Source organism: Carassius gibelio, chromosome B20 (assembly GCF_023724105.1).
Source record: "Carassius gibelio isolate Cgi1373 ecotype wild population from Czech Republic chromosome B20, carGib1.2-hapl.c, whole genome shotgun sequence".
Taxonomy (NCBI): domain Eukaryota; kingdom Metazoa; phylum Chordata; class Actinopteri; order Cypriniformes; family Cyprinidae; genus Carassius; species Carassius gibelio.
The window spans coordinates 23,796,366-23,813,992 of NC_068415.1; the positions used below are offsets into that span (position 1 = coordinate 23,796,366).

At 43.3% G+C, this 17,627-nt stretch overlaps 16 non-coding genes across 16 annotated transcripts; all 16 read left to right on the top strand.

Moving 5' to 3' along the window:
- The first annotated feature begins 1,148 nt into the window (after positions 1–1,148).
- On the top strand, positions 1,149–1,221 carry trnav-aac (transfer RNA valine (anticodon AAC)). Its single transcript has one exon. It is a non-coding gene; the product is annotated as a tRNA-Val (tRNA).
- Positions 1,222–1,344: 123 nt separating this feature from the next.
- On the top strand, positions 1,345–1,417 carry trnav-cac (transfer RNA valine (anticodon CAC)). Its single transcript has one exon. It is a non-coding gene; the product is annotated as a tRNA-Val (tRNA).
- Positions 1,418–2,312: 895 nt separating this feature from the next.
- trnav-aac (transfer RNA valine (anticodon AAC)) lies at positions 2,313–2,385 on the top strand. Its single transcript has one exon. It is a non-coding gene; the product is annotated as a tRNA-Val (tRNA).
- Positions 2,386–2,508: 123 nt separating this feature from the next.
- Positions 2,509–2,581, top strand: trnav-cac (transfer RNA valine (anticodon CAC)). The gene has a single exon. It is a non-coding gene; the product is annotated as a tRNA-Val (tRNA).
- Positions 2,582–3,476: 895 nt separating this feature from the next.
- On the top strand, positions 3,477–3,549 carry trnav-aac (transfer RNA valine (anticodon AAC)). Its single transcript has one exon. It is a non-coding gene; the product is annotated as a tRNA-Val (tRNA).
- Positions 3,550–3,672: 123 nt separating this feature from the next.
- Positions 3,673–3,745, top strand: trnav-cac (transfer RNA valine (anticodon CAC)). Its single transcript has one exon. It is a non-coding gene; the product is annotated as a tRNA-Val (tRNA).
- Positions 3,746–4,640: 895 nt separating this feature from the next.
- trnav-aac (transfer RNA valine (anticodon AAC)) lies at positions 4,641–4,713 on the top strand. The gene has a single exon. It is a non-coding gene; the product is annotated as a tRNA-Val (tRNA).
- Positions 4,714–4,836: 123 nt separating this feature from the next.
- Positions 4,837–4,909, top strand: trnav-cac (transfer RNA valine (anticodon CAC)). The gene has a single exon. It is a non-coding gene; the product is annotated as a tRNA-Val (tRNA).
- Positions 4,910–7,045: 2,136 nt separating this feature from the next.
- trnav-aac (transfer RNA valine (anticodon AAC)) lies at positions 7,046–7,118 on the top strand. The gene has a single exon. It is a non-coding gene; the product is annotated as a tRNA-Val (tRNA).
- Positions 7,119–7,241: 123 nt separating this feature from the next.
- On the top strand, positions 7,242–7,314 carry trnav-cac (transfer RNA valine (anticodon CAC)). Its single transcript has one exon. It is a non-coding gene; the product is annotated as a tRNA-Val (tRNA).
- Positions 7,315–8,209: 895 nt separating this feature from the next.
- On the top strand, positions 8,210–8,282 carry trnav-aac (transfer RNA valine (anticodon AAC)). The gene has a single exon. It is a non-coding gene; the product is annotated as a tRNA-Val (tRNA).
- Positions 8,283–8,404: 122 nt separating this feature from the next.
- On the top strand, positions 8,405–8,478 carry trnav-cac (transfer RNA valine (anticodon CAC)). The gene has a single exon. It is a non-coding gene; the product is annotated as a tRNA-Val (tRNA).
- An 895-nt stretch (positions 8,479–9,373) lies between these two features.
- trnav-aac (transfer RNA valine (anticodon AAC)) lies at positions 9,374–9,446 on the top strand. Its single transcript has one exon. It is a non-coding gene; the product is annotated as a tRNA-Val (tRNA).
- A 123-nt stretch (positions 9,447–9,569) lies between these two features.
- On the top strand, positions 9,570–9,642 carry trnav-cac (transfer RNA valine (anticodon CAC)). Its single transcript has one exon. It is a non-coding gene; the product is annotated as a tRNA-Val (tRNA).
- An 897-nt stretch (positions 9,643–10,539) lies between these two features.
- Positions 10,540–10,612, top strand: trnav-aac (transfer RNA valine (anticodon AAC)). The gene has a single exon. It is a non-coding gene; the product is annotated as a tRNA-Val (tRNA).
- A 123-nt stretch (positions 10,613–10,735) lies between these two features.
- trnav-cac (transfer RNA valine (anticodon CAC)) lies at positions 10,736–10,808 on the top strand. The gene has a single exon. It is a non-coding gene; the product is annotated as a tRNA-Val (tRNA).
- The last annotated feature ends 6,819 nt before the right edge of the window (positions 10,809–17,627 follow it).

Here is a 17,627-nt window from a genome sequence, read left to right on the forward strand (position 1 = left end):
GGTTATCACGGTCAAAATTGTTCAGGTGGGTTTCTGTTGAGGAGGAACTCAACGCTTCCAAGGCTTTGCGGCCAAGAGGCATGAATACAGTCACTAAAGGTAAAGTTGATGCAGAAATGAAAGAGCAGATATTGTTTGACCTAAACCTAACCCACAACTGTGACATTCCAAGCCTGCGTGGCTTTCTTCTGAGAAACACCAAAGAAGAGATTTTAGGGAACTCTGCGTAGACTGCCACGCCGAATGAAATCTGTCCTCTTGTGTAAGGGTCTTTTTCCGCCTAGGCCATCAAGTAAGGGCAGGGCCTCAAGGGGCGCCTAAAAGGGGGTACGTGGCAGGCCGTCCTTAGACCCCTGCGCGCCGGCCCTCTCTGTCCCAATAATCACCTGTGTCACCACAAACAGCCCATCTGTCCCTCTCACCGCCTATGTGACCACTAACTGCCCTTCTGTCCACTGGTAATACAAAGACTGTGACCACAAGCAGTCTGTGTGTCCCCTTGACGAACTTTAAAACACATCCATCTGGAGTGTTATTTCCTGATAAAATGATGCAAGCCGTAGCAGTTTCTAACACATGGCTAACCTTCTTGAAATTCAACACAATGGTCAACGAATCTGCCAATAAACCTGTTCAGGTGGCTCCTCACTTACTCCCGAAGCACCCAGACGTGTTAAACCCTCGGAATTCGACTGACCACAAACAGCCTGTTTTTTTACAATAGGGTAGATTGTACGTGGCAAGTCCACATCTCAGCTTTCTGAAGAGATATCAAGCTAAAACTTGCTTTCCCATGCTAGTCTGGACACGTGCTACCCCTGTGGTGAGTTTCAAGAAGAATGGAGAAACTCTACAATTTGACCAACAAAAATCACCAAGAGACATTTTCGAGTTTCTCCTGTGCTCTTGAAACTTTGGGTTTGTTAGTTTGAGACTAGCACAGGAAGGCAGGTTTCAGCTTGATATCACGCTGCAAGTGTTTAATTCCGAGGTAAGTTAAGGGTAGCGTTTCAGGAAACTCAGCATATACTGCCAGGCCGAATGAACTCTGTCCTCTTGTGTGTGGGACTTACGCAGATTGTCTATTTGCTTTCGGGCACATCACAGTATAAATATTTTCCCAAAAAGCACTATCGTTAGCCTGTGGAGTTTCTGTAGTGTAGTGGTCATCACATTCGCCTAACACGCGAAAGGTCCTCGGTTCGAAACCGAGCAGAAACAGCTGTCCTCTTTTGAAGAAATGTATAAACACCTTTGAGCCGACAGTTGGCTTCAGAAGGTTTAACGTTTATGCGCATATTGCCGAGCCTGCACAGAACGATTTCAGACTTCTTTAGGTAGTGGGTTTCCGTAGTGTAGTGGTTATCACGTTCGCCTCACACGCGAAAGGTCCCCAGTTCTAAACTGGGCGGGAACACTGCATCTCTTTTCACAATTGTTTAGGTGGGTTTCTGTTGAGGAGGAACTCAACGCTTCCAAGGCTTTGCGGCCAAGAGGCATGAGTACAGTCACTAAAGGTATAGTTGATGCAGAAATGAAAGAGCAGTCATTGTTTCACCTTAACCTATCCCACAACCGTGACATTCCAAGCCTGCGTGGCTTTCTTCTGAGGAACACGAAAAAAGAGATTTGTCTGAGTGGCCCTCTGTTGAGCAGCAGCTCTGCATCACGAAGGCCCTTCTCTACACAGGTGTAGAGATTTCCTGATAAAATGATGCAAGCCGTAGCAGTTTCTAACACATGGCTAACCTTCTTGAAATTCAACACAATGGTCAACGAATCTGCCAATAAACCTGTTCAGGTGGCTCCTCACTTACTCCCGAAGCACCCAGACGTGTTAAACCCTCGGAATTCGACTGACCACAAACAGCCTGTTTTTTTACAATAGGGTAGATTGTACGTGGCAAGTCCACATCTCAGCTTTCTGAAGAGATATCAAGCTAAAACTTGCTTTCCCATGCTAGTCTGGACACGTGCTACCCCTGTGGTGAGTTTCAAGAAGAATGGAGAAACTCTACAATTTGACCAACAAAAATCACCAAGAGACATTTTCGAGTTTCTCCTGTGCTCTTGAAACTTTGGGTTTGTTAGTTTGAGACTAGCACAGGAAGGCAGGTTTCAGCTTGATATCACGCTGCAAGTGTTTAATTCCGAGGCAAGTTAAGGGTAGCGTTTCAGGAAACTCAGCATATACTGCCAGGCCGAATGAACTCTGTCCTCTTGTGTGTGGGACTTACGCAGATTGTCTATTTGCTTTCGGGCACATCACAGTATAAATATTTTCCCAAAAAGCACTATCGTTAGCCTGTGGAGTTTCTGTAGTGTAGTGGTCATCACATTCGCCTAACACGCGAAAGGTCCTCAGTTCGAAACCGAGCAGAAACAGCTGTCCTCTTTTGAAGAAATGTATAAACACCTTTGAGCCGACAGTTGGCTTCAGAAGGTTTAACGTTTATGCGCATATTGCCGAGCCTGCACAGAACGATTTCAGACTTCTTTAGGTAGTGGGTTTCCGTAGTGTAGTGGTTATCACGTTCGCCTCACACGCGAAAGGTCCCCAGTTCGAAACTGGGCGGGAACACTGCATCTCTTTTCACAATTGTTTAGGTGGGTTTCTGTTGAGGAGGAACTCAACGCTTCCAAGGCTTTGCGGCCAAGAGGCATGAGTACAGTCACTAAAGGTATAGTTGATGCAGAAATGAAAGAGCAGTCATTGTTTGACCTTAACCTATCCCACAACCGTGACATTCCAAGCCTGCGTGGCTTTCTTCTGAGGAACACGAAAAAAGAGATTTGTCTGAGTGGCCCTCTGTTGAGCAGCAGCTCTGCATCACGAAGGCCCTTCTCTACACAGGTGTAGAGATTTCCTGATAAAATGATGCAAGCCGTAGCAGTTTCTAACACATGGCTAACCTTCTTGAAATTCAACACAATGGTCAATGAATCTGCCAATAAACCTGTTCAGGTGGCTCCTCACTTACTCCCGAAGCACCCAGACGTGTTAAACCCTCGGAATTCGACTGACCACAAACAGCCTGTTTTTTTACAATAGGGTAGATTGTACGTGGCAAGTCCACATCTCAGCTTTCTGAAGAGATATCAAGCTAAAACTTGCTTTCCCATGCTAGTCTGGACACGTGCTACCCCTGTGGTGAGTTTCAAGAAGAATGGAGAAACTCTACAATTTGACCAACAAAAATCACCAAGAGACATTTTCGAGTTTCTCCTGTGCTCTTGAAACTTTGGGTTTGTTAGTTTGAGACTAGCACAGGAAGGCAGGTTTCAGCTTGATATCACGCTGCAAGTGTTTAATTCCGAGGTAAGTTAAGGGTAGCGTTTCAGGAAACTCAGCATATACTGCCAGGCCGAATGAACTCTGTCCTCTTGTGTGTGGGACTTACGCAGATTGTCTATTTGCTTTCGGGCACATCACAGTATAAATATTTTCCCAAAAAGCACTATCGTTAGCCTGTGGAGTTTCTGTAGTGTAGTGGTCATCACATTCGCCTAACACGCGAAAGGTCCTCGGTTCGAAACCGAGCAGAAACAGCTGTCCTCTTTTGAAGAAATGTATAAACACCTTTGAGCCGACAGTTGGCTTCAGAAGGTTTAACGTTTATGCGCATATTGCCGAGCCTGCACAGAACGATTTCAGACTTCTTTAGGTAGTGGGTTTCCGTAGTGTAGTGGTTATCACGTTCGCCTCACACGCGAAAGGTCCCCAGTTCGAAACTGGGCGGGAACACTGCATCTCTTTTCACAATTGTTTAGGTGGGTTTCTGTTGAGGAGGAACTCAACGCTTCCAAGGCTTTGCGGCCAAGAGGCATGAGTACAGTCACTAAAGGTATAGTTGATGCAGAAATGAAAGAGCAGTCATTGTTTGACCTTAACCTATCCCACAACCGTGACATTCCAAGCCTGCGTGGCTTTCTTCTGAGGAACACGAAAAAAGAGATTTGTCTGAGTGGCCCTCTGTTGAGCAGCAGCTCTGCATCACGAAGGCCCTTCTCTACACAGGTGTAGAGATTTCCTGATAAAATGATGCAAGCCGTAGCAGTTTCTAACACATGGCTAACCTTCTTGAAATTCAACACAATGGTCAACGAATCTGCCAATAAACCTGTTCAGGTGGCTCCTCACTTACTCCCGAAGCACCCAGACGTGTTAAACCCTCGGAATTCGACTGACCACAAACAGCCTGTTTTTTTACAATAGGGTAGATTGTACGTGGCAAGTCCACATCTCAGCTTTCTGAAGAGATATCAAGCTAAAACTTGCTTTCCCATGCTAGTCTGGACACGTGCTACCCCTGTGGTGAGTTTCAAGAAGAATGGAGAAACTCTACAATTTGACCAACAAAAATCACCAAGAGACATTTTCGAGTTTCTCCTGTGCTCTTGAAACTTTGGGTTTGTTAGTTTGAGACTAGCACAGGAAGGCAGGTTTCAGCTTGATATCACGCTGCAAGTGTTTAATTCCGAGGTAAGTTAAGGGTAGCATTTCAGGAAACTCAGCATATACTGCCAGGCCGAATGAACTCTGTCCTCTTGTGTGTGGGACTTACGCAGATTGTCTATTTGCTTTCGGGCACATCACAGTATAAATATTTTCCCAAAAAGCACTATCGTTAGCCTGTGGAGTTTCTGTAGTGTAGTGGTCATCACATTCGCCTAACACGCGAAAGGTCCTCGGTTCAAAACCGAGCAGAAACAGCTGTCCTCTTTTGAAGAAATGTATAAACACCTTTGAGCCGACAGTTGGCTTCAGAAGGTTTAACGTTTATGCGCATATTGCCGAGCCTGCACAGAACGATTTCAGACTTCTTTAGGTAGTGGGTTTCCGTAGTGTAGTGGTTATCACGTTCGCCTCACACGCGAAAGGTCCCCAGTTCGAAACTGGGCGGGAACACTGCATCTCTTTTCACAATTGTTTAGGTGGGTTTCTGTTGAGGAGGAACTCAACGCTTCCAAGGCTTTGCGGCCAAGAGGCATGAGTACAGTCACTAAAGGTATAGTTGATGCAGAAATGAAAGTGCAGTCATTGTTTGACCTTAACCTATCCCACAACCGTGACATTCCAAGCCTGCGTGGCTTTCTTCTGAGGAACACGAAAAAAGAGATTTGTCTGAGTGGCCCTCTGTTGAGCAGCAGCTCTGCATCACGAAGGCCCTTCTCTACACAGGTGTAGAGATTTCCTGATAAAATGATGCAAGCCGTAGCAGTTTCTAACACATGGCTAACCTTCTTGAAATTCAACACAATGGTCAACGAATCTGCCAATAAACCTGTTCAGGTGGCTCCTCACTTACTCCCGAAGCACCCAGACGTGTTAAACCCTCGGAATTCGACTGACCACAAACAGCCTGTTTTTTTTACAATAGGGTAGATTGTACGTGGCAAGTCCACATCTCAGCTTTCTGAAGAGATATCAAGCTAAAACTTGCTTTCCCATGCTAGTCTGGACACGTGCTACCCCTGTGGTGAGTTTCAAGTAAGATTGGAGAAACTCAACAATTTGACCAACAAAAATCACCAAGAGACATTTTCGAGTTTCTCCTGTGCTCTTGAAACTTTGGGTTTGTTAGTTTGAGACTAGCACAGGAAGGCAGATTTCAGCTTGATATCACACTGCAAGTGTTTAATTCCGAGGTAAGTTAAGGGTAGCGTTTCAGGAAACTCTGCATATACTGCCAGGCCGAATGAACTCTGTCCTCTTGTGTGTGGGACTTACGCAGATTGTCCCGCAGATAACTGGAGAATTGCTTGGTTTGCTGCTAAAAATAGAAGGTATTTGCAGACTGAAGAGCGCAACGGAATCTGTAATTTGATTCGCGCTCCACGATGCTTGCGATGAAAAGATCTGACACCTCTTTGGCTGCAGGCTTCAATAGTGTAGAGGTTATCACGGTCAAAATTGTTCAGGTGGGTTTCTGTTGAGGAGGAACTCAACGCTTCCAAGGCTTTGCGGCCAAGAGGCATGAATACAGTCACTAAAGGTAAAGTTGATGCAGAAATGAAAGAGCAGATATTGTTTGACCTAAACCTAACCCACAACTGTGACATTCCAAGCCTGCGTGGCTTTCTTCTGAGAAACACCAAAGAAGAGATTTTAGGGAACTCTGCGTAGACTGCCACGCCGAATGAAATCTGTCCTCTTGTGTAAGGGTCTTTTTCCGCCTAGGCCATCAAGTAAGGGCAGGGCCTCAAGGGGCGCCTAAAAGGGGGTACGTGGCAGGCCGTCCTTAGACCCCTGCGCGCTGGCCCTCTCTGTCCCAATAATCACCTGTGTCACCACAAACAGCCCATCTGTCCCTCTCACCGCCTATGTGACCACTAACTGCCCTTCTGTCCACTGGTAATACAAAGACTGTGACCACAAGCAGTCTGTGTGTCCCCTTGACGAACTTTAAAACACATCCATCTGGAGTGTTATTTCCTGATAAAATGATGCAAGCCGTAGCAGTTTCTAACACATGGCTAACCTTCTTGAAATTCAACACAATGGTCAACGAATCTGCCAATAAACCTGTTCAGGTGGCTCCTCACTTACTCCCGAAGCACCCAGACGTGTTAAACCCTCGGAATTCGACTGACCACAAACAGCCTGTTTTTTTACAATAGGGTAGATTGTACGTGGCAAGTCCACATCTCAGCTTTCTGAAGAGATATCAAGCTAAAACTTGCTTTCCCATGCTAGTCTGGACACGTGCTACCCCTGTGGTGAGTTTCAAGAAGAATGGAGAAACTCTACAATTTGACCAACAAAAATCACCAAGAGACATTTTCGAGTTTCTCCTGTGCTCTTGAAACTTTGGGTTTGTTAGTTTGAGACTAGCACAGGAAGGCAGGTTTCAGCTTGATATCACGCTGCAAGTGTTTAATTCCGAGGTAAGTTAAGGGTAGCATTTCAGGAAACTCAGCATATACTGCCAGGCCGAATGAACTCTGTCCTCTTGTGTGTGGGACTTACGCAGATTGTCTATTTGCTTTCGGGCACATCACAGTATAAATATTTTCCCAAAAAGCACTATCGTTAGCCTGTGGAGTTTCTGTAGTGTAGTGGTCATCACATTCGCCTAACACGCGAAAGGTCCTCGGTTCAAAACCGAGCAGAAACAGCTGTCCTCTTTTGAAGAAATGTATAAACACCTTTGAGCCGACAGTTGGCTTCAGAAGGTTTAACGTTTATGCGCATATTGCCGAGCCTGCACAGAACGATTTCAGACTTCTTTAGGTAGTGGGTTTCCGTAGTGTAGTGGTTATCACGTTCGCCTCACACGCGAAAGGTCCCCAGTTCGAAACTGGGCGGGAACACTGCATCTCTTTTCACAATTGTTTAGGTGGGTTTCTGTTGAGGAGGAACTCAACGCTTCCAAGGCTTTGCGGCCAAGAGGCATGAGTACAGTCACTAAAGGTATAGTTGATGCAGAAATGAAAGAGCAGTCATTGTTTGACCTTAACCTATCCCACAACCGTGACATTCCAAGCCTGCGTGGCTTTCTTCTGAGGAACACGAAAAAAGAGATTTGTCTGAGTGGCCCTCTGTTGAGCAGCAGCTCTGCATCACGAAGGCCCTTCTCTACACAGGTGTAGAGATTTCCTGATAAAATGATGCAAGCCGTAGCAGTTTCTAACACATGGCTAACCTTCTTGAAATTCAACACAATGGTCAACGAATCTGCCAATAAACCTGTTCAGGTGGCTCCTCACTTACTCCCGAAGCACCCAGACGTGTTAAACCCTCGGAATTCGACTGACCACAAACAGCCTGTTTTTTTACAATAGGGTAGATTGTACGTGGCAAGTCCACATCTCAGCTTTCTGAAGAGATATCAAGCTAAAACTTGCTTTCCCATGCTAGTCTGGACACGTGCTACCCCTGTGGTGAGTTTCAAGAAGAATGGAGAAACTCTACAATTTGACCAACAAAAATCACCAAGAGACATTTTCGAGTTTCTCCTGTGCTCTTGAAACTTTGGGTTTGTTAGTTTGAGACTAGCACAGGAAGGCAGGTTTCAGCTTGATATCACGCTGCAAGTGTTTAATTCCGAGGTAAGTTAAGGGTAGCATTTCAGGAAACTCAGCATATACTGCCAGGCCGAATGAACTCTGTCCTCTTGTGTGTGGGACTTACGCAGATTGTCTATTTGCTTTCGGGCACATCACAGTATAAATATTTTCCCAAAAAGCACTATCGTTAGCCTGTGGAGTTTCTGTAGTGTAGTGGTCATCACATTCGCCTAACAAGCGAAAGGTCCTCGGTTCAAAACCGAGCAGAAACAGCTGTCCTCTTTTGAAGAAATGTATAAACACCTTTGAGCCGACAGTTGGCTTCAGAAGGTTTAACGTTTATGCGCATATTGCCGAGCCTGCACAGAACGATTTCAGACTTCTTTAGGTAGTGGTTTTCCGTAGTGTAGTGGTTATCACGTTCGCCTCACACGCGAAAGGTCCCCAGTTCGAAACTGGGCGGGAACACTGCATCTCTTTTCACAATTGTTTAGGTGGGTTTCTGTTGAGGAGGAACTCAACGCTTCCAAGGCTTTGCGGCCAAGAGGCATGAGTACAGTCACTAAAGGTATAGTTGATGCAGAAATGAAAGAGCAGTCATTGTTTGACCTTAACCTATCCCACAACCGTGACATTCCAAGCCTGCGTGGCTTTCTTCTGAGGAACACGAAAAAAGAGATTTGTCTGAGTGGCCCTCTGTTGAGCAGCAGCTCTGCATCACGAAGGCCCTTCTCTACACAGGTGTAGAGATTTCCTGATAAAATGATGCAAGCCGTAGCAGTTTCTAACACATGGCTAACCTTCTTGAAATTCAACACAATGGTCAACGAATCTGCCAATAAACCTGTTCAGGTGGCTCCTCACTTACTCCCGAAGCACCCAGACGTGTTAAACCCTCGGAATTCGACTGACCACAAACAGCCTGTTTTTTTACAATAGGGTAGATTGTACGTGGCAAGTCCACATCTCAGCTTTCTGAAGAGATATCAAGCTAAAACTTGCTTTCCCATGCTAGTCTGGACACGTGCTACCCCTGTGGTGAGTTTCAAGAAGAATGGAGAAACTCTACAATTTGACCAACAAAAATCACCAAGAGACATTTTCGAGTTTCTCCTGTGCTCTTGAAACTTTGGGTTTGTTAGTTTGAGACTAGCACAGGAAGGCAGGTTTCAGCTTGATATCACGCTGCAAGTGTTTAATTCCGAGGTAAGTTAAGGGTAGCATTTCAGGAAACTCAGCATATACTGCCAGGCCGAATGAACTCTGTCCTCTTGTGTGTGGGACTTACGCAGATTGTCTATTTGCTTTCGGGCACATCACAGTATAAATATTTTCCCAAAAAGCACTATCGTTAACCTGTGGAGTTTCTGTAGTGTAGTGGTCATCACATTCGCCTAACACGCGAAAGGTCCTCGGTTCAAAACCGAGCAGAAACAGCTGTCCTCTTTTGAAGAAATGTATAAACACCTTTGAGCCGACAGTTGGCTTCAGAAGGTTTAACGTTTATGCGCATATTGCCGAGCCTGCACAGAACGATTTCAGACTTCTTTAGGTAGTGGGTTTCTGTAGTGTAGTGGTTATCACGTTCGCCTCACACGCGAAAGGTCCCCAGTTCGAAACTGGGCGGGAACACTGCATCTCTTTTCACAATTGTTTAGGTGGGTTTCTGTTGAGGAGGAACTCAACGCTTCCAAGGCTTTGCGGCCAAGAGGCATGAGTACAGTCACTAAAGGTATAGTTGATGCAGAAATGAAAGAGCAGTCATTGTTTGACCTTAACCTATCCCACAACCGTGACATTCCAAGCCTGCTTGGCTTTCTTCTGAGGAACACGAAAAAAGAGATTTGTCTGAGTGGCCCTCTGTTGAGCAGCAGCTCTGCATCACGAAGGCCCTTCTCTACACAGGTGTAGAGATTTCCTGATAAAATGATGCAAGCCGTAGCAGTTTCTAACACATGGCTAACCTTCTTGAAATTCAACACAATGGTCAACGAATCTGCCAATAAACCTGTTCAGGTGGCTCCTCACTTACTCCCGAAGCACCCAGACGTGTTAAACCCTCGGAATTCGACTGACCACAAACAGCCTGTTTTTTTTACAATAGGGTAGATTGTACGTGGCAAGTCCACATCTCAGCTTTCTGAAGAGATATCAAGCTAAAACTTGCTTTCCCATGCTAGTCTGGACACGTGCTACCCCTGTGGTGAGTTTCAAGTAAGATTGGAGAAACTCAACAATTTGACCAACAAAAATCACCAAGAGACATTTTCGAGTTTCTCCTGTGCTCTTGAAACTTTGGGTTTGTTAGTTTGAGACTAGCACAGGAAGGCAGATTTCAGCTTGATATCACACTGCAAGTGTTTAATTCCGAGGTAAGTTAAGGGTAGCGTTTCAGGAAACTCTGCATATACTGCCAGGCCGAATGAACTTTGTCCTCTTGTGTGTGGGACTTACGCAGATTGTCTATTTGCTTTCGGGCACATCACAGTATAAATATTTTCCCAAAAAGCACTATCGTTAGCCTGTGGAGTTTCTGTAGTGTAGTGGTCATCACATTCGCCTAACACGCGAAAGGTCCTCGGTTCAAAACCGAGCAGAAACAGCTGTCCTCTTTTGAAGAAATGTATAAACACCTTTGAGCCGACAGTTGGCTTCAGAAGGTTTAACGTTTATGCGCATATTGCCGAGCCTGCACAGAACGATTTCAGACTTCTTTAAGTAGTGGGTTTCCGTAGTGTAGTGGTTATCACGTTCGCCTCACACGCGAAAGGTCCCCAGTTCGAAACTGGGCGGGAACACTGCATCTCTTTTCACAATTGTTTAGGTGGGTTTCTGTTGAGGAGGAACTCAACGCTTCCAAGGCTTTGCGGCCAAGAGGCATGAGTACAGTCACTAAAGGTATAGTTGATGCAGAAATGAAAGAGCAGTCATTGTTTGACCTTAACCTATCCCACAACCGTGACATTCCAAGCCTGCGTGGCTTTCTTCTGAGGAACACGAAAAAAGAGATTTGTCTGAGTGGCCCTCTGTTGAGCAGCAGCTCTGCATCACGAAGGCCCTTCTCTACACAGGTGTAGAGATTTCCTGATAAAATGATGCAAGCCGTAGCAGTTTCTAACACATGGCTAACCTTCTTGAAATTCAACACAATGGTCAACGAATCTGCCAATAAACCTGTTCAGGTGGCTCCTCACTTACTCCCGAAGCACCCAGACGTGTTAAACCCTCGGAATTCGACTGACCACAAACAGCCTGTTTTTTTACAATAGGGTAGATTGTACGTGGCAAGTCCACATCTCAGCTTTCTGAAGAGATATCAAGCTAAAACTTGCTTTCCCATGCTAGTCTGGACACGTGCTACCCCTGTGGTGAGTTTCAAGAAGATTGGAGAAACTCTACAATTTGACCAACAAAAATCACCAAGAGACATTTTCGAGTTTCTCCTGTGCTCTTGAAACTTTGGGTTTGTTAGTTTGAGACTAGCACAGGAAGGCAGATTTCAGCTTGATATCACACTGCAAGTGTTTAATTCCGAGGTAAGTTAAGGGTAGCGTTTCAGGAAACTCTGCATATACTGCCAGGCCGAATGAACTCTGTCCTCTTGTGTGTGGGACTTACGCAGATTGTCCCGCAGATAACTGGAGAATTGCTTGGTTTGCTGCTAAAAATAGAAGGTATTTGCAGACTGAAGAGCGCAACGGAATCTGTAATTTGATTCGCGCTCCACGATGCTTGCGATGAAAAGATCTGACACCTCTTTGGCTGCAGGCTTCAATAGTGTAGAGGTTATCACGGTCAAAATCGTTCAGGTGGGTTTCTGTTGAGGAGGAACTCAACGCTTCCAAGGCTTTGCGGCCAAGAGGCATGAATACAGTCACTAAAGGTAAAATTGATGCAGAAATGAAAGAGCAGATATTGTTTGACCTAAACCTAACCCACAACTGTGACATTCCAAGCCTGCGTGGCTTTCTTCTGAGAAACACCAAAGAAGAGATTTTAGGGAACTCTGCGTAGACTGCCACGCCGAATGAAATCTGTCCTCTTGTGTAAGGGTCTTTTTCCGCCTAGGCCATCAAGTAAGGGCAGGGCCTCAAGGGGCGCCTAAAAGGGGGTACGTGGCAGGCCGTCCTTAGACCCATGCGCGCCGGCCCTCTCTGTCCCAATAATCACCTGTGTCACCACAAACAGCCCATCTGTCCCTCTCACCGCCTATGTGACCACTAACTGCCCTTCTGTCCACTGGTAATACAAAGATTGTGACCACAAGCAGTCTGTGTGTCCCCTTGACGAACTTTAAAACACATCCATCTGGAGTGTTATTTCCTGATAAAATGATGCAAGCCGTAGCAGTTTCTAACACATGGCTAACCTTCTTGAAATTCAACACAATGGTCAACGAATCTGCCAATAAACCTGTTCAGGTGGCTCCTCACTTACTCCCGAAGCACCCAGACGTGTTAAACCCTCGGAATTCGACTGACCACAAACAGCCTGTTTTTTTACAATAGGGTAGATTGTACGTGGCAAGTCCACATCTCAGCTTTCTGAAGAGATATCAAGTTAAAACTTGCTTTCCCATGCTAGTCTGGACACGTGCTACCCCTGTGGTGAGTTTCAAGTAAGATTGGAGAAACTCAACAATTTGACCAACAAAAATCACCAAGAGACATTTTCGAGTTTCTCCTGTGCTCTTGAAACTTTGGGTTTGTTAGTTTGAGACTAGCACAGGAAGGCAGATTTCAGCTTGATATCACACTGCAAGTGTTTAATTCCGAGGTAAGTTAAGGGTAGCATTTCAGGAAACTCTGCATATACTGCCAGGCCGAATGAACTCTGTCCTCTTGTGTGTGGGACTTACGCAGATTGTCCCGCAGATAACTGGAGAATTGCTTGGTTTGCTGCTAAAAATAGAAGGTATTTGCAGACTGAAGAGCGCAACGGAATCTGTAATTTGATTCGCGCTCCACGATGCTTGCGATGAAAAGATCTGACACCTCTTTGGCTGCAGGCTTCAATAGTGTAGAGGTTATCACGGTCAAAATCGTTCAGGTGGGTTTCTGTTGAGGAGGAACTCAACGCTTCCAAGGCTTTGCGGCCAAGAGGCATGAATACAGTCACTAAAGGTAAAGTTGATGCAGAAATGAAAGAGCAGATATTGTTTGACCTAAACCTAACCCACAACTGTGACATTCCAAGCCTGCGTGGCTTTCTTCTGAGAAACACCAAAGAAGAGATTTTAGGGAACTCTGCGTAGACTGCCACGCCGAATGAAATCTGTCCTCTTGTGTAAGGGTCTTTTTCCGCCTAGGCCATCAAGTAAGGGCAGGGCCTCAAGGGGCGCCTAAAAGGGGGTACGTGGCAGGCCGTCCTTAGACCCCTGCGCGCCGGCCCTCTCTGTCCCAATAATCACCTGTGTCACCACAAACAGCCCATCTGTCCCTCTCACCGCCTATGTGACCACTAACTGCCCTTCTGTCCACTGGTAATACAAAGACTGTGACCACAAGCAGTCTGTGTGTCCCCTTGACGAACATTAAAACACATCCATCTGGAGTGTTATTTCCTGATAAAATGATGCAAGCCGTAGCAGTTTCTAACACATGGCTAACCTTCTTGAAATTCAACACAATGGTCAACGAATCTGCCAATAAACCTGTTCAGGTGGCTCCTCACTTACTCCCGAAGCACCCAGACGTGTTAAACCCTCGGAATTCGACTGACCACAAACAGCCTGTTTTTTTACAATAGGGTAGATTGTACGTGGCAAGTCCACATCTCAGCTTTCTGAAGAGATATCAAGCTAAAACTTGCTTTCCCATGCTAGTCTGGACACGTGCTACCCCTGTGGTGAGTTTCAAGAAGAATGGAGAAACTCTACAATTTGACCAACAAAAATCACCAAGAGACATTTTCGAGTTTCTCCTGTGCTCTTGAAACTTTGGGTTTGTTAGTTTGAGACTAGCACAGGAAGGCAGGTTTCAGCTTGATATCACACTGCAAGTGTTTAATTCAGAGGTAAGTTAAGGGTAGCGTTTCAGGAAACTCTGCATATACTGCCAGGCCGAATGAACTCTGTCCTCTTGTGTGTGGGACTTACGCAGATTGTCTATTTGCTTTCGGGCACATCACAGTATAAATATTTTCCCAAAAAGCACTATCGTTAGCCTGTGGAGTTTCTGTAGTGTAGTGGTCATCACGTTCGCCTAACACGCGAAGGCCAGTCGTGGATAGGTGTAGAGCGCTGACTAGCCAATAGAAACGAAGGAAATTGCAGGGAGGCGGGATGAGTAAAATACACAGAATTAGAGGTTCGAATCCCGTCTCGGCCACAAATACTATAAAATGAGTTCATATTCGTTTTTTCATCTAGATACACTTTAATTATGATTAACATATAATAAAAAACTTTGTGAACAGATAAAATAAATCTTGTAATAACTGTTTTCTGTACGATGTACAAAATGTGCAACAATCTTAATAAACATGTACATTATAATATGGAATAGTTATTTTTAATATAGAAAATTTTGAATAATTAAAAATAACATTTTGATAATGGTTCAGGCCTTTATTTTTAAAGAGACATCTATTTATATTTGTATAACTGTGCACAGAAAACCCATATATATAAAATAAAACAAAAACTCACAAAAAAGTAAGTTTTTCATTTTATTTATAATAGAGTAATATACTTAAAAATGAAAATAAAAATTAACCAAAATATATAATAATAAATATACATAAAATAATCATAGATTATTAAACAACACCTACAAATATAATACAAATAAAGATGTGGAGAACAGAAAAACAATAAAAATATGTTTTACATTAAATAATTATTTATGTTTAATAGTAACAGTTATAAAATTCAGTGTTTACATATCTGAGCAAGTCAATAAAATGTAATATCAATAAAAAAAAGAAAATCAACAACATGTATACATGTTTTAATCAATCAAAAAAAAAAAAAACATTTCAATACAGTTCAAACAAGGACAAATGCTTATAGTATTTTAATTAACAAATTGAAATACATGAAACGATTTAAATGTATAGATTCAACAACAACAACAATAATAAAATCTAAAGTTGTGGAGAACACAGAAAAAAAATATTACACTGCCAGTTAAATGTTTTTGAACAGTAAGATTTTTAATTCTCACCAAGCCTGCCTTTATTTGATCCAAAATACAGTAAAAGCAATTATATTGTTGAAATATTTTTACTAGTTAAAATAACTGCTTTCTATTTGAATATATAGTAAAATGTATTTTATTTCTGTGATGCTCCGCTGTATTTTCAGCATCATTCCTCCAGTCGTCAGTGTCACATAATCTTCAGAAATCAGAATAATATGATTTACTGCTCAAGAAAAAAATCCCCCAGGGATTCTTTAAATAGAAAGATCCAAAGATCTGCATTTATTTGAAATAAAAAGCTTCCTTAACAATATAGATTATACCATTCTTTTGGAAAGAAATTACAGAAATTAATGCCTTTTTTTTAGCAAGGATGATTTAAATTGATTAAAAGTGATGATAAAGATGAAAATATATGTATATATGTATTTTATATATATATATATATATATATATATATATATATATATATTTTTTTTTTTTTTTAATATATATATATATATATATATATATATATATATATATATATATATATATATATTAGATAAATGCTTTTCTTCTTAACTTTCTATTCATGTTAGAAACTGAAAAGATTGTAATCGGCTGTTTTCAACATAACATAACAACAGCAATAGTAATAATAATAATAATACATTTTTCTTGAGCAGTAAATCATCATATTATTCTGATTTCTGAAGATCATGTGACACTGAAGACTGGAGGAATGATGCTGACCATTCAGCTGCACATCACAGAAATAAAATACATTTTACTATATATTCAAATAGAAACGATCTTATTAGTGTTTTACAGGGAACTAATGGAAGCACTCTAGACAATGCTTTTCCATGCTTGTTCAACGAATTACAAGCAATTATGGCTCATGCACCTGTGAAAACTCCTGAAGGCAATAAAAAGGCTGCAGGCAAGAAAGGTCAGGCTTAAAGAAACCAATGAGACTAAACTGACCTGTTTGTTGTCTCTAAAAAACACCAGAAGAAAAATTTCCAGGGTCAATGCTGACCTGCATGAAAGTGGAATAAACTGCAAGGTAAGTAATGTAAGATTCCCAAGACAGCGCTACAAGGTCACAGTTGGACAGTGGCTTGTTGGAAGAGCAGGGTAATGACTCCCAGCAAGAACTGACAAATCTGGTGCAGTCCAGGAGGCTGAGGTGCCCTGTGGTTCTTAAGGGAGCTGGTGGCCACAGAAGTTAACGCCTCTCACTTTTGATATTGACCTCCCCCACTCCCCTTTGCTCAGAGACACTTTTGCTCATATCAGTTCATCAAATACCCATGGAACTTGATCAGTTTGTCTGTCAGTTGTTCAACTTTAGCATTGGTCGATATTACCCAGTTGAAGAGATGTATTTTCCACATAAATTCGTAGAATTCCTGCAGAAATAGAGCATTGGTAACTGCCCTTCTAACTGACCTTCTGTCCACTGGTAATACAAAGACTGTGACTACAAGCAGTCTATGTGTCCCCCTGATCCCCTACATGCCCACAAGTAGCCTATTTATCCCCTTGACGAACTTTAAAACACATCCATCTGGAGTGTTATTTTCCTAACCTTAACTTACATTGGAATTAAACACTTGCAGCGTGATATCAAGCTGAAACCTGCCTTCCTGTTCTAGTCTCAAACTAACAAACCCGAAGTTTCAAGAAAACAGGAGAAACGCGAAATTTCTCTTGGTGATTTTTATTGGTCAAATTTTCGAGTTTCTCCAATCTTCTTGAAACTTTGAGTTTTTTTGAGCCGAGATTTCAAGTTTCTCCAATCTTCTTAAAACTCTCCACAGGGGTAGCAAGTGTCCAGACTAGCATGGGAAAGCAGGTTTTAACAGGCTGTTTGTGGTCAGTGGAAATCCGAGGGTTTAACACCTGTGGGTGCTTCGGGAGTAAGCGAGTAGCCCCCTGAACAGGTTTATTAGCATATTCGTTGATCATTGTGTTGAATTTCAAGAAGGTTAGCCATGTGTTAGAAACTGCTACAGCTTGCATCATTTTATAAGAAAATAACACTCCAGATGGATGTGTTTTAAAGTTTTTCAAGGGGATAAATAGGCTACTTGTGGGCACGTAGGGGATCAGTGGGACACATAGACTGCTTGTGGTCACAGTCTTTGTTTTACCAGTCGACAGAAGGACAGTTAGTGGTCACATAGGCGGTGAGAGGGACAGATGGGCTGTTTGTGGTGACACAGGTGATCATTGGGACAGACAGGGCCGGCGTGCAGGGGTCTGAGGAGGGCCTGCCACGTATCCCCTTTTAGGCGCCCCTTGAGACCCTGCCCTTACGTGATGGCCTAGGCAGAATAAGACCCTTAAACAAGAGGACAGATTTCATTCGGCGTGGCAGTCTACGCAGAGTTTCCTAAAATCTCTTCTTTGGTGTTTCTCAGAAGAACGACATGCAGGAATGTCACAGTTGTGGGTTAGGTCTAGGTCAAACAATGACTGCTCTTT